The following is a 17,787-nucleotide window of genomic DNA, read 5'->3' on the forward strand; positions in this document are numbered from 1 at the left end:
CTGCGGCCAACAGCCGGATATCCAATCTAGTTGAGATAGCGGGCTCCGGGTCTTCTCGCGGATGACGCGATATCTTTCCAGCAGCGCACTGCATGCACTGGCGATAACATTTTGTCTTATCGCCTCATTTTATGCTCTCAAGCTACCAGCACCATCCTGTCCTGTATTTATTTAAATGAGGAAAATAAAGGCGATTCAATAGCAGTGGAGGGGCGGAACTCTCGTTATATTCATCGGCCAACAGGGAAACGCACGAATTCTTCACCGGACAATTAAGCGCTTTTAGTTCCTTCGGCTGCCACCCAGCGGCGCACATGGCTTTGGAGATTGAAAAAGAGAGCCAATCGGCGACCGCGCAGAAGAGTACAGCTTAGCGACACTGGCTGGGCTCTTCCTCGTGACGATTGCTTGGAATAAGCCGCGGTATATATATACTGCAGCAGCCACAAGGTGTCTGTCACATAGCAAGGCACCGTCACTCTGCCGACGCCTGGGGGAGGGGGGTCAGTTCTAAGGGAAGACGTGGCAGCAGCTTCGCAGTGGCTCTGCACGTGGAGCATGCAGCAGTCAAGGAAGGAAGCGACGACAGATCAAAAAAGACTAGCAACGCCCTCCCTCTAGCTGAATTTCGCGATTTCCGCAGCATAGCGTACGAGAACGTTTCTGCTGCCACTGTTGCTAATGCCGCCACCGCCACTCGTCGTCGCAAGCCCCTCGTGGAGAGCAGCGAATGGAAGAAAGCCATGGACCGCAAACCGTTGTGCACCATAAACTGAGAGCTAACGAAATTACGTGCCCCCTGTTTTCTCCCTCACCTGCATGCGTTGGCGTCGCACAGAAGCCGCAGCCTCCCGCCGCGGCCTCCCAGGTGGCGGTCGGCCATTTGTCAGCGGCAGCTCGTTACGGTGTGCCTCGGCTGAATGCGCGGTCAAGCGAAAGATCGCCACCCGCGGAGACGCGCACGTATCGAGCCTCTGTGTCCGCGCATGCATATGGGCTGAGGCGTGTGCGCGCAGGTGCTCTTGCGGCTGCTGCCACGGTTCCTGCTGCTGCAGCGTCGCGTGAAGCGCGCACTACCTTTCTGCGTTTCAAGTCCACCGATTCATACAGCACGGGCTTGTCCACAATGCCAGTGTATACATGCGATGGCGGGTTTTTTCAAGGCGCAACACATTTTACGATCGGGAGCACTTCTTCGGGGGATGGGTAGCCTCGGAGTGCTCATAGCGCGGCCAACTTTGAGCGACAAAACTGTGCAACAGGGTTTTTCTCTCCGCAGGTTGCTGCTCGCAGCAGCCGTCGTGTGTGCAGGGAGGGAAACCTGAGCGTCGTCACAGCCCAGCTCAGGCGAGTCTGCAGGAGGGGACGACGTGTGCTCGTTCCCTACACATTCTGCAACGATCGTCCCATTCAACGGTTGGTCGTGAAAGGAGAAGCACGCCCGTGGTGGCGCACTTGTTGCTCGCACTGCCCACGAGTGACTGGGCACAGAGATCGTTTGCGACTAATCGGGGCTGCAGCGTGTGACCGAGCCGGACTGGAGGGATTACAGATTGCTGTGATTACACATTGCGGACGACGCCAGAGAGAGACAGCACAAGCGCTCACTTCCAACTATTATAATCGTTTATGGGCACAAATGCGTGATATGCACACACTCCTTCATGACGTCGTCAAACTGGAAATGTCGACACTGACTCGGTTGGATGGCGTCATGAACGAAGGTGTGCATGTCACGCATTTGTGCCCATAAAGGATTGTAGTAGCTGGAAGTGAGCGCTTAATTGTGCTGTCTGCGTCGTTCTCTGTCTTCGTGTGCGCTCGTATGTATGTATACGTGGTCTGCCGTGGAGCACCAATTCGGCCATCAGTCTGTGCTTGTGTGTCAGTGATTAGCCGCTTTGCTTTCCAATCTGCGTTGCTTTCGCCATGTTGACGTCATGGCCGAACGAAATGAAAAATAAAATGGACCGTCATACAACACAGCCCCGGAACTCGGCTCCGGCCTTGTGGTCTGCGTGTTATATTGGCTGCTGTCATAGGCATCACAAAGGCAACCGCTGGTTGCGCACTTGGCTGATGCGCACTTTGTGTGACATGGCAGTTGCCATTCCAAAAACTCTGCATCTACTTAATATACCTGAAGTCGAGTCAGTAAGAAGAAATAAGGCGGTGCTTTAACCATCGCGATGCCAACGTAAACATGACATTGGCTGACCTTCACTGCAACGAATGGGTCAGTGTTTGTTGAACAACCTTACAGAGTTCCGAAAGATTTGCCAACCTTTTTAACAGCACTGAAATGATTTGTTCACGCTTTGTTGCCTTTTTTTTTTGCGCCCACTCTGCTGCAGCCGATTAAGACTGCGTTATGCTCATCGACAAACTGCGCAGTCACTGTGCTGCCCCTTGGAGTGGAGCAGGTGGCAGCGAAGGGCGCTCTTCTTCGCAGCGCACTCTTTCCCCCGTGCTCTCCGCGGGAAGTCGTCGTCGGGGGCCTCCGTCGCGGGGAAGAAGCAGCCAGCCTTGAACGGAGCAGCCATCGATCGGGCCGAGCCTCGCTCCCGCAAGAAGCGCCGTGGTCACGCGTGTATCTGCGCGGAAAAACAGCTGGCGGCCCCTGGGTGCGAAGGGACACCCCGGGGCCTCGGCCCACCGTCGGAGCCGCGGTGCTGCGATTGGCTGGTCCCACGCAGGTGTGCAGAGAACGGCGACCAATCAGAGCCGGCGGCAGCGGCTCCACTCGCCGATTGGGCAGCGCCTCCCGAGGCAGGTCAGCCGGAGCGTGCTGCCATTGGTCTGCGGAAGGTGGGGCTGTTTGCCGCACGTTGCCGCGTGGCGCCGGACTCCGATGACCGCCGCGGACGAGGACTGTTGTGTTGCCGGGCCAACTCCTCGGATCACCGCCGCCGCGCCGCGGAACAAGAAGAGGTGAGCGCTTCTCTTCGGGGCAATCCTGCCGCGGCGTGCTCGTGGAGGAAGGCGCGCTTCGGGGCATCGCTCGCGTTCTGCACCTCGCTGCTTCATGAGAGCACGAAACTCCAGCCTGCGAACATGTGCTGCAGTGCTGCAGGCACTTCTCACGAGCGCACACGGCAAGTGCCCTCTGTGCGTTCTCCCGAACTGCATCGTGATTGCGTTAGGGGCCCACGGATGCGAGCAACGTCGACCAAGAGCTCTTTCCTTACCCGTCGTAAGTAGCATTTCCAGGCCGTGGCAGAACAATGCTGCGCCACTTAAACAGCCGCTGATACAAGCCAGCAAAATGCGTTGGCGATACCCTTTTTATTCCGTCCTCACTGTTTTCGCACCTCGTCGCGGTCTCTATGACGGGCGATATACGGAAGCACATGATTTGTTACATCACATTGGCCCGAATACTAACGACATATATACTGGCCCGCCTTCCATCTCAAGGAGGCTCTTTCAACTGGCTGCCTATTGAATCTTTCTTGGTCAGCATCAACTCGACTAGAAACAAAATATTATTGAGTTGAATCTCTCAAGCGTCAAAATGTTCTCTACTTATTAGACTGCACCGAATATCGATTGGCTAAAGGCTCTTTGGATCTGGATTGAGCAACCTCAAATGCTAAAGATCAACTGAACCACGTTCAAGAATTACCTCCCCTGCGCTTTTATTTATTCTAACGGAACGGTTAGCACAAAAATGCTAACTAATGGTGAAAGTACCACATAGGAACAACAATAATGAAGCATTGGCTCGTAACAGTAACAAAACATTAACTGAACGCTAAGAAAATGTCGCGCAGACAAGCAAAGATCATACCTCGAGCGTTGGTCCACAGAGCTTTTTTTTTCCACTATGCAGGGAAATTAACACCACTTCGCAGTTATGTCTCGCCTTAGGTGCCAGCAGTATGTATACTGCACACATGAAGCCTTTAGAGCGCTTTAACGCCTGAGCAGAAACACGGATGCCCTTTGTGGCCAGTCGAGGAGCGTGAGCACGTACCGGTCCGAGACAGGTGAGAGCGCACAGTTGCGCTGCATACAGCGAGTCGTATTGCCGACCTTTTTAGAGCTCGAGCTGTCTGCTCCGCCAACTGACGGGTCTGGTCCTGGAATGTTCAGCCGAAGTTGCATTCAAAATCATACCGGGGAGGTTTAGAGTGTGTCTATGTGTACGTGAGAATTACCTTAGCCCTTCTGTGTGGTACAACATTGTGAAAAAAATCTGTTCGGAGTATTTCGTGGCTTTAGAGCCAGAAAAATAAATACTGATTATAACATTCGCCATCTACATGCCGAAGAATATATATAGGCCCTGCAGACTAGCGCTGTGTGAGCCGTTTCCTTAAAGATATGTCTTCGACAGTGCCCGAAGAGGGGGAAAGTTGAGTGCACTCATCGCAAAGCGGGCAGCATACAGCCACGTTACTTAATTGCGTTTCACCAACGCTGAATTTAAAGTTAGTAGACTGACTGGGGTCAGTAAACTACAACTCTGCACAGAGGTTCAAGTGAAACTAGGCGGCCAGTTTAACTCAGTATAAATAATCATGACGGGATCGATTTATTCTCATAAGAACGCGTTGTGCAGACACAGCCCTCCTTTAATTTAAACACGGCAGACATTTCTGAAACTGCCTGTGCGCAGTTACTGTGTCGGTGAGTACGCGTACATAGCAGCAGTGCTGCGGATGAGCTTCCCGCTCTTTGGAAGCAGACATGCGCCGCGTTTCTTCGGCACGTGTTCTGCAGCCGCAGTTGTTCCCCGCCGGAGGGCGTGGTGAGATTTCTCGCATACGGGATTATCTATAATCCGGCAGCTCGCGTTGACCAGCATGGATTAGACATCGTGGAAGAACAACGGCGTTGCCCGACGACGATATCGCGAAACTCGTCAATCATTGTGGATTTAACCCACGGAGCCCTAACAACCTGTTTCTGTTTGCTGCCTCCTTCCAGCCACTACGGCAGGGCACCGCATGCACGGCACGAAATTACCCGATTGTATGTGAAATGCGCCGTGCTGGGGACGTCGCGAGCCCCCTGCCGGCCGCTTTCAGAACTCTCCTGTGCCTGTCATCCTGCGAATGATGATGTATACTGATGGGGGTTTCACCTAGGACTTTACACAATTTTTAAAAATAGGCTTTTTGGGCGAGAAGAGCGCTTTTTTCGACATAGCATTGTTATCGGTGTACTACATCAGCATACAGGTAAGACGTGCTAATCACCAGGCGGGTTGTCTACTATCAAATAGTTAACTTTTTAACTATTACTGTTAGGCTCCTTAATTATTGACAGGCGCGTAACCCATCGTAATTAATATCCATATCTGTTTTCAGAATTTCGGAAAGGCGGTTACCCGCGGCTCCTCATTGGCCCAACAATTTTGGCAATATCGCGGCAAAATACATGCGCTTTCGAGAAGCTTGCAGGCAACGCAACCCTTCCAGTGCACGTAACTCGTCGAAATAGCCCAATTTTATTTGGGCCACAGCACCGAGGGTAACCGCGTTTTCCAAATTTTAAGAACTGATATGGATACTACTTATGCTGGGCTACACGCCTCCGAATAATAAAGGAGCCTAACAGGAATAGCTAAGAAATTCGTTGGAGGCACTTGGATATCTCTTAACTGCGGGAAGGCGAAAGCCGTTTGCGATTCAATTGCACTGATTTGAATTTGCCGCGCTTGAATTCATTATACGACAGGGGAGAAGAGCAGCTGGCGCGAGCGTGGCAGAAAGATCACGTGACCTAAAATGTAACGGGCGGACGTAAGTATGAGCCATTAAAAGTTAACTACAAAATATTAGTTAACCAGCCTGATAGACAGCGCATCTTAGCATTCTGATGTATACTACACAGCTGACAATGATATGCCGAAAACAGGGCTGTTCTAGCTCACAAAGTTATTTTCGGGTGTCCTCCCAGGAAAGTGAGACAATTACTGCGTCATTTCCTTTTCTAAAAAAAAAACAGTTTCAATTTCATTTCATATATAGTCTTAGGTGAAACACACTGCATAGCACTCCTGGTGGGGTAGTTGCACGCGCAAATCTGTGCCCACCGCTCGCTGCAAGTAATGCAAAGCCGAATCAGACCCCGACTATAGCTGCGCTTTCAGGCCGACATTTCTTCGCAAGATGTACAGCAGCTGTGCAGGGTATGTCGCTGGGCGAGTTGGTGGTGATCGAACATCACGGAATCGCAGCGCTAGCAGACAAGGACACAAACACACACGTCAGCGCAAGTGTGTGTTTGTGTCTTTGTCTGCTAGCGCTGCGATTCCGTGATACAGCAGCTGTGCTGCTTAGCGCTCCACCGGTCGCGCGACTGCAGCGCACACTGCAGCTTGCGATCGGACAAGCTCTCGCCCATATGTCTGAGCGTACTATTTTTCACCCCAGCAATCTCCGTTGGAGGGAAAGTAGAGGAATTCAGGATATCTGCGCAGAACAGGAATTCGCCTTTAATTACCTGAGGACGACGGCCTTCGTGTTCAAGCAGTGAACACTAATCTCGCAGCTATCGTTGCGCTAGAATGCGCTGTATACAGCAACATACAGCGCTGTATACAGCCTATACAGCGCTGTATACTTCTATAGAAGTATACGCGGTAGGGCGGTTCGACAAGATACCACCGGCATGAGACGAAAGATCTGATGAAGAAACGCCAAAGTATGAAGGCGTCTTGCCCCTAAGACAGGACAGAACTGACGCAGCTATCGAAGTTATAACAAGCGCATGGTAGCCGATATAAGGAAGTTTAATATGGAGAGAATCGAGCATGCATGTTCTGAAGGACGCAGGTAGCTATAAAAGCGGTGAAGAGGACACTATAGGCATAGGGAAAAACGAGATGTAGTCGTTAGGAGAAAAAGAGGGCAGTGTTATTGGCATTTAAGATAGTTGGTATCTGTGGCGGAAACGCTTCTGGAGAAGTGGAAGGCTGGAGCAAGCAGAAATGAGAGGCCTGTAGTGGTGCCTTACGTCCGCAACGTTCTTCACGGCGTGAGGAGAGTAGCAAACCGGTTTAATGCACACCGGTGGTTTTCGCTCCCCCCCCCCACCCCCCCCCCCACCCCCCCCCCCCCCCCCCCAAACTTGCCCCGCTAAGCCGTCGCATAATTTTCCAAAGCCAAAAGGTCGGCTGTCAAATCAGACATGGGCAGCATTTTCTAAAGTGGTCTATAAAAATGCTCTGTCCTGCGGAAAATCCCATATCGGACAGACGGGACGTTGCGTGAATGACCGACTTAGGGAACATGCAAAGGATTTTGAAAGCAATGAGGGTGAGAGATTGGTCGAACACTGCAGGGCTTGCTCCAAATGTACAAGCACTACACGCTTCCGCGATGTGAGGATTCAGGTATATATAGGCATGCAACAGAGGGCTCGTGAAACTCTGGAAGCCTTTTGCATCAGAAAGGCGGGTTCGAGTTGTCTTAGTGACACCTGAGTTATTCTTTATGAGGCTGAGCGGAAATTTCTTTCACGCCTACTCTGATAAGATGCATGGCGCTGGTTTTCTTGCTGCCTTTTACGCGTCGCTCCAGCAGGGAGGGCTATATATGTCGACTGCCTTCACCTGATTAAACAGTACAGGCGCCCGCGTTGTCGTCTTTCTTGCGTGTGTCTTCGTTGCGCCTAAAAACAGGGTAATATGTCATATTATAGCAATATGCACAAGAATAGTCAAAGTAGCCGAAGAGAATTCTGCAAAATCCTGGGGGTTAGCCAATGTAATCAGGACGTTAATGAGCGAGGCAGTATAGTGCACATCACTGGGACATTCCGCCAGTAACAAAAGCTCGAGGAGCAATGAAGCTGGGAAGCAGCTGGTGAGGACCAGGTATATACCAGCAGATCTGTTGAAGGGGAGGTGATGAAGGTGGTAAGGGAATACGCCTACTTAGGGCAAGTAGGGACCGCGGATCCGAATCACGGGAACGAGACAACTACATGAACAGGAATAGTGTGCAGCGCATTTGGCAGTTCTCTCAGATCATGAACGGCAGTTTTCCAATACCCCTCAAGAGAAAAGTTGATAACAGCTCCATTTTATCGGTACTCACCTGTGGGGAAGAAACGTGGAGCCTAACGGAAAGGGTTCTGTTCAAGTTAAGGACAACGCAGCGAGCCATGGAAAGAAAAATAACAAGTGTAACGTTAAGAGACAGGAAGAGGGCAGAGTGGGTGAGTGAACAAGCGCGGGTTAATGACATCCTAGTCGAAATCAAGAGGAAGAAATGGGCTTGTGCAGGGTATGTAATGCAAAGGCAAGATAACCACTGGTCCTTAAGTGAAACGGGGGGGAAGCATGCAGAGGGCGGCGGAAAGTTCGGTGGGCAGATGAAATTACGAAGCTTGCCGAGATACGGTGGCTGCAGCAGGCACACTGCAGGGCCTGCAGGGAGAGATATCAAAGAAGCCTTGTCCTGAAGTGGGAGTAGTGAGGCTGGTGATGAGTCTTCGCGGAATCCGCTGTCAACTGAGCCAATCTCGTAAAGGCACGCCTCGACTGGCGCCTTTGGGTTGTTCCACATTTGCGATGTATAGGATTGGCGGCAGTAGGATGACGCGTATATATGCCAGCCTCATATTCTGTTTTACTGCAAACGCAGCAGTCTGGCTAGGCGGACCCCTCCACCCACGCACCACTCTGACTATGTGCAGAAGCGCCACCCATGACCACCTCCAGCCTGCACCCAGCTGCGGAACGACAAAGCGATGGCGAAATCCAACTTAAGACTCAGTGGGAAAGTCCTCCAGAAGCGGGACCCAACCTCCTTCGCCCTCTAGGAAAACTCGATGGCCTCGGCTGCGAGTGGAGAACTGTTGGCGGAATGGTCAGAGGAAGAAGAACGGGACAGCTGATGCTTTTCATTCACTGACTGCGACAAGGCGCTAAACTACGCCATCGGAGACAACGTATACGATAGCGTGTGTCCCGTCGGTATCTTTTCGTTGTCCACTGTGTTCTTCAGCGCTAGTTGCCATCTCGCAGCCAGTTAATGTTTAGGAAAATCTCCCAAGGATGAGTAGTGTATTTGTAATTAGGGAGTAATTACTCATTAGCATTCACCCAAGCGAGCCATACGGCTACAAAGGAAATATATGTAAGTACAGCTTCTACAAGAACTTGGTGGTTGAAAAGATTCTCCGGGGCTCGAACCCGGGGCCATCGCCTCACAGGGGCAGTCGCTCTATATGCTGAGCTAACCGGGACAGCTATAGCATATGGCAAGGCGAGAGTGAATTGATGACCAACTAACTCTAAGTGGGAATACATTCAGTAGCGCGAAAACACGAAAATAATCATCGTGCATAAATCCCCGCAAAACTGTCGCATCAGTTGTCGCATTTCCCGGTAATCTTTTTAAGCAAACGTCACATGTGCCGTTATTAACCATCCCCGCTTACAACTTGTGCGCGTGTCTCGCGCGCTTCGTCTCAACGGCTTTCGCGAGGCGGTCGACTGCTACCCGCGGTCGATGTTACTCGCAAAGACTGAAACGAACGAGTTTGCTGGCTATGTAGTGCTGGCTATGTTCTATGTGCACGGCATGACTCTCTCGATCCTCGCAGGGGCGAAGGCAAGGCTGCGCGCTCACTCCTCGCGTGGTCAGTCGGTGCGGAGACTACCGTGTGCGAATTGCATACCCAAAAATTCTGGACAAAATCATTTATGAACGCTATTTTTTTTCATCTAACGTAAGATTTCACTATAATAATATATTCGACGGCAGTCTTGCATTTTTTTCCTATTAACGTTTTTGCTATGGTCAAAAGCCTTCCCCATTGCTTTTATACGGGATTCTTAACTGCTCGATGCCTAGGAAGTGCAGCGCCAGCCACCCCACGGAAAGGAGAGGAGTTGTCTGGAACGCTGAGTTCAGCGGGGGCCGAGCGGACGTTGTTCGCTGGCCGTCGCCGCTGAGCCATCGGCGATGAGTGCGGGGCGCCCACAAAAGAACGATGTCGGAAGAATGGACCACTGCCTGCAACATTTCCATCTTGCAATTTTCAAAATTTTGTGTACGAGAATGTTGGGCCCTTTTGAGTGGTGGCCCCCGCGCGTGGATTACAGCAAGTCGAAGCGAGGGAGGCCACTGCTGCGGTCGCCTTCTGCACTTGATGCAGTGCGTTAAAGCCCTGTCTTTGATGCGGGGCCACTCCGACTGGACGCTCGCCTCCATGCGTGCAAAACAGTGGCACGGCACAAGTTTCCGGGCAGCAGCGACAAACAACCCTGCAGACACATCAGGCACGCCGCAGTGCACCAGAGAGCACTACAGACGCAAACAGTCGCCGACACCGTATGCATTAGCCATGACGAGCGACGCAGTGATGGATCGACTGAGTCACGCATTCGAATGTGCGCAGGAGAGAGCATCCCCGGAAAACGCGGCCTTAAGAACACTAATTTAGACTCGGCGGGCCGTTGAGCGAGAGTAAATAGTTAAGCGCGGCCTCACTTCATGCTAACGGCGTATATATACGGCCATCTTCCCTCCTCCCGACTGCCGCCCAGAAGCTTTGCGCACACTGCAATTCGCTGCGTTGAGAACGCACCGCGCCATCGCTTCGGGGGTCTGCTCTGCGAAGAGCTTGATGACTGTTTACTCCCATCTCTTCGCATGCGTGTCACGAACCCCTTTAGGTAAATACCGGGTATTAATCCCTTATTTTGGAGAGGCGATGTAAACTGTTCGCCGCACCAGTCTCTGCATGCCGATACTATACACACACGTATGAGGCAAGCGTACAACCATGCATATAGGAATGTTTCTATTTTCAGGTTGAAAGCGTCAACAATCAGCTTCGCTGGTCACTGCACGAGAGCCGATCAAGCCTTGTGTTAAACTGCAGCACACTCTCGCCACTGCGCATCGTGTCTCGATCAACTTCCATCTGCAGCGCGAACATATCGGATCAGCTTAACCTCGATGAGAGCGTAACCCGAGTCTAACATCGTCGTCAGACACGCCAACGACCCAGGAAACGAAACTATGGTCCAATTAGGCTAAACAAACGCTTTTGCACATCTACTCCGTTTGTTCCAGCTTGATTTCCGCAAAAGCATCTAAACGCCCTAAGTGTAGAGTACCCCTTCCGCGTCAAAAATTCTAGGGAAGTGATCGAATTGCCTTCAAGTAAGAACAGTCCTGGTAACTGTTCTGCCTTCTCTACTGGTAGCATCATCATCAGCATGACTACGCCCACGCCAGGGCAAAGGCCTTTCCCGTGTCTCTCCTACTGGCCCTGCCCTTCGCATTACATGCTCTGCCCAAGTCCATTTCTTCCTCTTGATTTAGGCTAGAATGTCATTAATCCGAATTTGTTCCCTCGCCCACTCGGCCCGCTTCCGATCTCTTAACGTTACACCTATCATTTTTCTTTCCATGGCTCGCTGCGTTGTCCTTAACTTAAGCTGAATCCTTTTCGTTAGCCTCCACGTTTCTGCCCCGTAGGTGAGTACCGGTAATGTAGAGCTGCTGTAAGCTTTTCTCTTGAGGGATATTTGTAAACTGCCATTCATGAACTGAGAGAACCTGCCATGTGCGCTCCACCCCATTCTTATCCTTCTAGTTATCTCCCTCTCATGATCCGCATCAGCTGTCACTACCTGCCCTGTGTAGGCGTATTCTCTTACGACTCCCTGCACCTCGCTACCAAATGTGAATTGATGTTTCTTCGCTATATACGCTGCTGAACATTACTTTGGTTTTCTGCAAGTCATTTTTTAGACCCATCGTTCTGCTTTGTCTGCCTAACTCATTGAACATGCTTTGCAGTTCATCTCCCGAGTGACTTAGTACAAGGCAATGTCATCAGCGAATCGCAGATTAGTTTGGTATTCTCCATTAACTCTTATCCCCAACTGTTCTGAATGCAGGCCTCAGATTGAGCCACTGGGTGCTGTACGGGAACCCATCTGGCTTCCAGAATTCTGGCGAGGTTTCGGTTGATAATCCTGTAGCATTGTTTAAGTGTTATATCTTGAATCCACTTATGTACGTCTTAAAGATGGCCTGTTTGTGCAAAATAACGGGGTGTGCATATAGGCTAGTGTATCGCTCCTATTCTGAGTGAAAGATCCCTGACCCATTGTAATGAGCACATTGGTTCAGGGTTCAGATTCCTCAAGGTTTTTTGTTACGTGGATGATTTTATAATTATGCACGATTTTACTCAACCACTAACTGAAGCAGAGGTGGTGGAAACAGTGTGTTCCGAAAAGGTGCATTGGGGCTAAAGGACTCCCCCCTTTGTCTTGATGAACCTCAGTTGTGCTGGATGTATCAGCCCCGTTCCAAAAGAAACAAACTAATTTTACCTTATCATTTGGCGCATTCCAAAAAAGGAGCATAGTGCGGAACCGCGGTGCTGTCAATAAGTCTTGCTCTCACGAGATTCACGACAGCCTCGAAGAACAGGTGGCACGCATGAGAAAGTCTTGCTACCCTATGGATGTTGTATAGCCTCCATAGCCGAGGGGCTAGTAAAAGAGGTCTACAACGGCGTTAGACCCCATGACAACGAAAAGACCAAGCCAAACAGACGGCGGGCAGCCTTTCCGTACATGCACAGTTTGTCACACTGGCTTAAAAAGTAAACGGCATCTGGGTTGTGCTGACGGTACCTAACAAGCGGGCAAGCTATGCCGGGCTGTCAACGACGATAAGAAGGACAGCAGTGCCTGCAACATAAGGGCTCATTCACACTTGAGAGTCGCAGAGGTCGCGCGACCAGCAGTCGCCTGCGACTACACCGCAGTTCGACAACACCGATGTTCACACTTCCACGGGCGACCTGCGGGTCGCCTTCTCGTTCGATTCTCGTTTGAAACGAGAACTTTGGCCGCGTCTCCTGCGTTCGCGCTTGGCCCTCGAAAGTGCTCTGGTCCCTCGATATTAGCAATGTACTGCGACGACCTGAGCGAAGAGAAAGATATAGCGGCAATGTACACCGCGGCCGTACAGGCAGCCTGCCAGTCAGCCTGGATGCCGGCCGCTAGTGTCGGAAAAATGCGCTAGTGTGTTGTTTGTTCGCGTTCATACCATGGTCTGGTAAGTCGAAATTCAAAAATTAATCAAATTTGAGGGTCGTTGGCCAACACCGAGCTGCTGGTTACAAGCAAATTTTTTCTCATAGCCGCTAATTGGCTGCTGAATTGCCCAAAGCGGCTCGATCGCCTGGCGTCTGCTTTCTCCGCTGCCGAAGGCGTCGCGGAAATCGAGCATATTTTTATATTATCGTGAGACGGGGTTCACAGTAAAGCCGTGACGAAAGTAGCATTTTGGTTACAGCGCTGGTCAGTTCCGAAACGCCCTCAGGTGCGGCATCGATGCGAAACCAGATAGGCTTAGCGACGACTACGGCAGCCAAGGAGCAGATAGCGCAGTTCGTCGCTCGGCGCACCCGCGAGCGGCGTCGTTGCCGAAAGCTCGGCTCGCTCGCTGATTGGTTCAGCGGTTCGCGACTCGCAGTCGCGGGGCTGCAAAATCGAGCAGCGCGCGACTGGCCCGCGACTGTCGCTTTTCGACCAAAACAGTCGCGCCACCTCTGCCGAAGTCGCCGACCGTCAGAGGGGCGTCGTTTACGAGATCCCCTTGCCCTGCCGCAAACAACACTGCCGGGGCATCGAGTGAAGCTTTCAGCAAGCGGTGCCCTCACAAACCAGCATGCACACCTGAATGGAAGGATACGGTAGCACTGGGAAGAATGAGCACAAGAGAACGGAGGGAAATCCTTCAAGCCCTTTACATAAAAGAGGCCGGTGAGAAGTGCGTGAGCACGCCTTCTGTTGTATACTTTCAAACAAAGAAACCAGATGTCTTAAGCAGCACGTAGGTCATTCCATACTGTAGGTGAGAAGGTTTTAGCAGTAAACAGCGTAGTAGTAGTTAGTTTTTTCCTGTATGCCCCGTGGCTTTATTTCCCCTGGTTTTAAACCTCTCGCGTGGCTTTCATTCTTCTTTCCGCGTCAATTCTGCCTTTGGGCTCGATACTGTGCACCTTGTGGAATTATTGTGTGGCACCTCATTTGATTCGCATTTTTAATTGTTACACGCGTTGACTGCTTACACGGCGTGTATATGTTCGTTGCTGCCTGTTTCTTACCTTGTCATTTTTTGACGCCAAGTCTTTTCGTGTGTAAGTATAGGTGTGGTAACAGAGCCCACCTTAGTTAGTGGACAGCTTCACTGCTTTTAGCTTTTACATGTATCTTTAAAAGGGATCTTTGTACTCTACTATCGCATCATAATCGTATGGCCTTTCGGTTCTATCGCGGCTTGTAAGTGTTTATAACCTCCTCTACCCCAATTATAAGTGTTCCTTGCCTTCCTTCATGCCACAGGGTGGTTTATTGTTATTGTTGTCTTTTATTTTGTGATTCTGCTTTTATCAGGTTTACTCATGTTCGATTGCTCTCGTCATTTGCCTTGGACTGTGCCTTGGTGTTGTTGTCTTTCATTGTCACCACTTGACGTGACTGAAGCTGATAGGCGGCCCCAGCTGAGCGAGTGTATGGACATCCCGAATAAAACATCAGCTGCAAGTCTCCATAAACCAACTATTAGGCCGATAAAGAGCACTGCGCCGAGCCAGCTCGTTCCCGACGATCCCCGCTGGTCTCGAGCAGTCGACGGCGGCCCCGATGTCCTCGCGGTTCTCCTCAGCTAGCGCAGCTTTGCGGCCTCGTCCCGCCGACTGAATGAGGCGACGCGTTCAAACTGAACGAGCCAGTCTTCCACGTCCCCAAGCCGTGGAAGGACCCAATTGGGTACCCGTGGGTGCAGTAACCGTGCACGGCTGGTACTCCGGGCCAGTCTCGGCTGCTGACTCGGTGGACTGCGGGTGCGTGACACAGGCCACGACAAGCGATCAGCCCACTCCATGTGTCATAGACGCCGTTCACTGGCAGCGTTCCAAGAAAAGCTACCAGGGTGCGTGAGCAAACCTCTCAGCCGTCTTGTCCTTTGGTGCCACAGTGGCGCGGGCAGGAGCGCTCGTGCTATAGGCTCCATTAAATCGTGTCATCGGCATCTCTCATCACGTATAGTTGCCGTCACGTAACACACACACACACACACACACACACACACACACACACACACACACACACACACACACACACACACACACACACACACACACACACACACACACACACACACACACACACACACACACACACACACACACACACACACACACACACACACACACACACACACACACACACACACACACACACACACACACACACACACACACACACACACACACACACACATATATATATATATATATATATATATATATATATATATATATATATATATATATATATATATATATATATATATATATATATATATATATATATATATCAAGACTGTCTTGAGGAAGGACAGGCTTTGTCCGAAACGTCGACTCGAAATGAATCATGAAGCATTTCTCAGCGTCGTCGCATTTTACCTCCAGCAGCCGCGTACGTTCGTCTTTCTATGCTACATGTATATACACACGCGGGGGCACTGCACGGTGCACGGGTGGATGGGTTCTGTCGGGATCAGGGTGGTGGTCGGAGCCAGCTTGCCTCGAAAATGTTTGTTAGTGCCCATTTCCACGTGGTGCAGGACGCGTCGAGCGAAATTTTTATCCAAGATTTCTCTAATCCCGAGTGATCACTGCAGTGAGCAGTGTGCAATTTGTACAATATTGTATAACATTTGTATGACAAACGTATGATTTTGCAATAATGAATGGCATTTGTACGATAATTGTATGACATTTGTATGAAAAACTGTATGAGGTTATGGTATCGTACAAATTGATTAGAGCAGAAAGTTGAGCGAGTTTATTGTTGAGGTGGAAAAAGCGCGCAAAGACGAAGACGGAACGAAGAAACAGCGCTACGCCCTCAAGTGAACATTTATTCCTGAATGCACAGGTATATGAATAGAAAACTGTGAAAATACTGAATCATCAAAGCAGCAATCGTCACCAGAAAAAAATCACCTAAGAGATGTTGAGTTGAGAGTGTAGCGCTCGTCCTTATTGTTTCTTCGTTCTGTCTTTGTCTTCACCAGCTTATTCCACTATGCGTTACACAACATTTTTCAGTGCGGTAGCGTATCCTGGGCCATTCATTTCACAGTTCTAAGGTGTTTCAGAACTCATCGTGTATTGAATTTTTATGGTTTATGGGGTTTAATGCCCCAAATCGACTCAGGCTATCATAAGGGGCGCCGTAGCGAAGGGCTTGGGAAATTTCTACCACCTGGGGTTCTTTAATGTGCACTGGCATCGCACAGTACACGGGCCTCAGGCATTTCACCTTCACTGAAATTCGACAACCGCGGTCGGGACAGAACCAGCGTATTTCGGGTCAGCTGCCAAGCGCCATAACCGCTGAACCACCGCGGCGACAGTAATGAATTTTTTAACCTTCATTCCTATTCTGCGTTCTAGAAGTTCTAAACTATTTCGTCCCTATCTAGGCCCGATATTTTTTATTTCTACGAGCGGTCACTAAATTTCCCCACTTGGATGAGCTCGCTGCCAGTTAGTCCTGCGGCTCGTCTCTGCACACTGCAGCTGCACTGTTTGGAAAACGCGCGAACAAAGCGCGACGGATCTCTTCCACCCGTGGAGGCAGCCATGCATGGAGTAGTCCGACGGCGCAGCATCCGGGTTTGGCTGAAGCAGAACAGCCGCCCTTCTCTTCGCCGTCGAAAAGCGTACGGTTCGCCACTGGCTGCAGAAGTGCAGTGCCTCTGGCGCCTGCTATATGCGCTTAAAACACTGCATCTGAGTGCGATGCCGTTCCGATTCGTTGATGAAGTTGGGGCACAGAAGGAAAAACTTGGTTCTAGCTAAGCTTGGTCGCAAGCTGGAAAGAGTACCGCAGCACGCATGAATATGCGGTGACATGCCCTCCACGGAGCGGAGCGGCGGCCCGAGGCGACGTCGTGATCGGCACCAGCCCAATAACCGTGAATCACACCGCGCGAGCACATCGCCGCCCGGTCGCTAATATGCTCTAATACGCGCTCGTGACGCGCCACCGAACCTGCTCTCGGGGGGAATGCTTTCAGCGTCGCACCATGCACCCCCTTTCTCGGGCTGCAGCAGCGACGCGATGGCTCGACGCGAAAATATACGTGGGGGGGAATGTGGGAAACAAAGAACCAATGCGCAAACGTCTCGGCTCGCAGACATTGGAAGAACAGGCGCAGGAAGCCCGCGACAGCGACGAAGGTCACGAGCTTGTAAATAACAGCGCTGATGCACCCTTGTATGACACCGGGCGAGCGTATGGCCTCACTCTATTACCGCACATTACTCGCCGCGGCATCCTTGTGCGGGGCAGCGAGTATCGAGGCGCATTGTGCGTGCCCGAAGAGGACGGAGAATGCAAGCGGCGTGTCATGCGCGGTGCTCATCTGGAAGGGAATGAGCACCGGAAGCATGTCGGATGCGCAATCGACTCTCGCGCGATGGGAGGCGGTGCCGTCCTGACTCGCGGTCGCCTGGTCACGCTTCATCGCACCCTTGGTTCTCGATTCCATCACGGTGTTCGTTGCTCGGGACTGAATTTTCGTTGCTGTGGTGTGGCGCGCAAGGACATGCAGGTGCCTGGCGGCGTCCCCTGCTACACACACAATCAAGTGTGGGAGAAAAGCCTAGCAGCACTCAAGGCTGTTCTCAAAAGCCTCTCATCAATGGCTTTGCAATTGTTACGAGCTGGCTGCAGCATACTATTCTTTCGCGGCTTTCAAATACTGCTGTCTTTCT

General features: G+C 51.1%; 1 protein-coding gene across 2 annotated transcripts in view; it reads left to right on the top strand.

The window, feature by feature from the left end:
- The first annotated feature begins 2,534 nt into the window (after nt 1-2,534).
- The window catches only part of LOC144106486 (uncharacterized), a 79,319-nt gene continuing 64,066 nt past the window's right edge, over nt 2,535-17,787 (top strand). The window contains exon 1 of one of the 2 annotated variants that reach the window (XR_013309020.1): nt 2,535-2,931. The gene's annotated coding sequence lies outside the window, so the exon portion shown is untranslated. The remainder of the gene's footprint in view (nt 2,932-17,787) is intronic. The other variant, XM_077639305.1, reaches the window with a different exon arrangement.

This window comes from Amblyomma americanum, chromosome 10, assembly GCF_052857255.1.
Source record: "Amblyomma americanum isolate KBUSLIRL-KWMA chromosome 10, ASM5285725v1, whole genome shotgun sequence".
Classification (NCBI taxonomy): domain Eukaryota; kingdom Metazoa; phylum Arthropoda; class Arachnida; order Ixodida; family Ixodidae; genus Amblyomma; species Amblyomma americanum.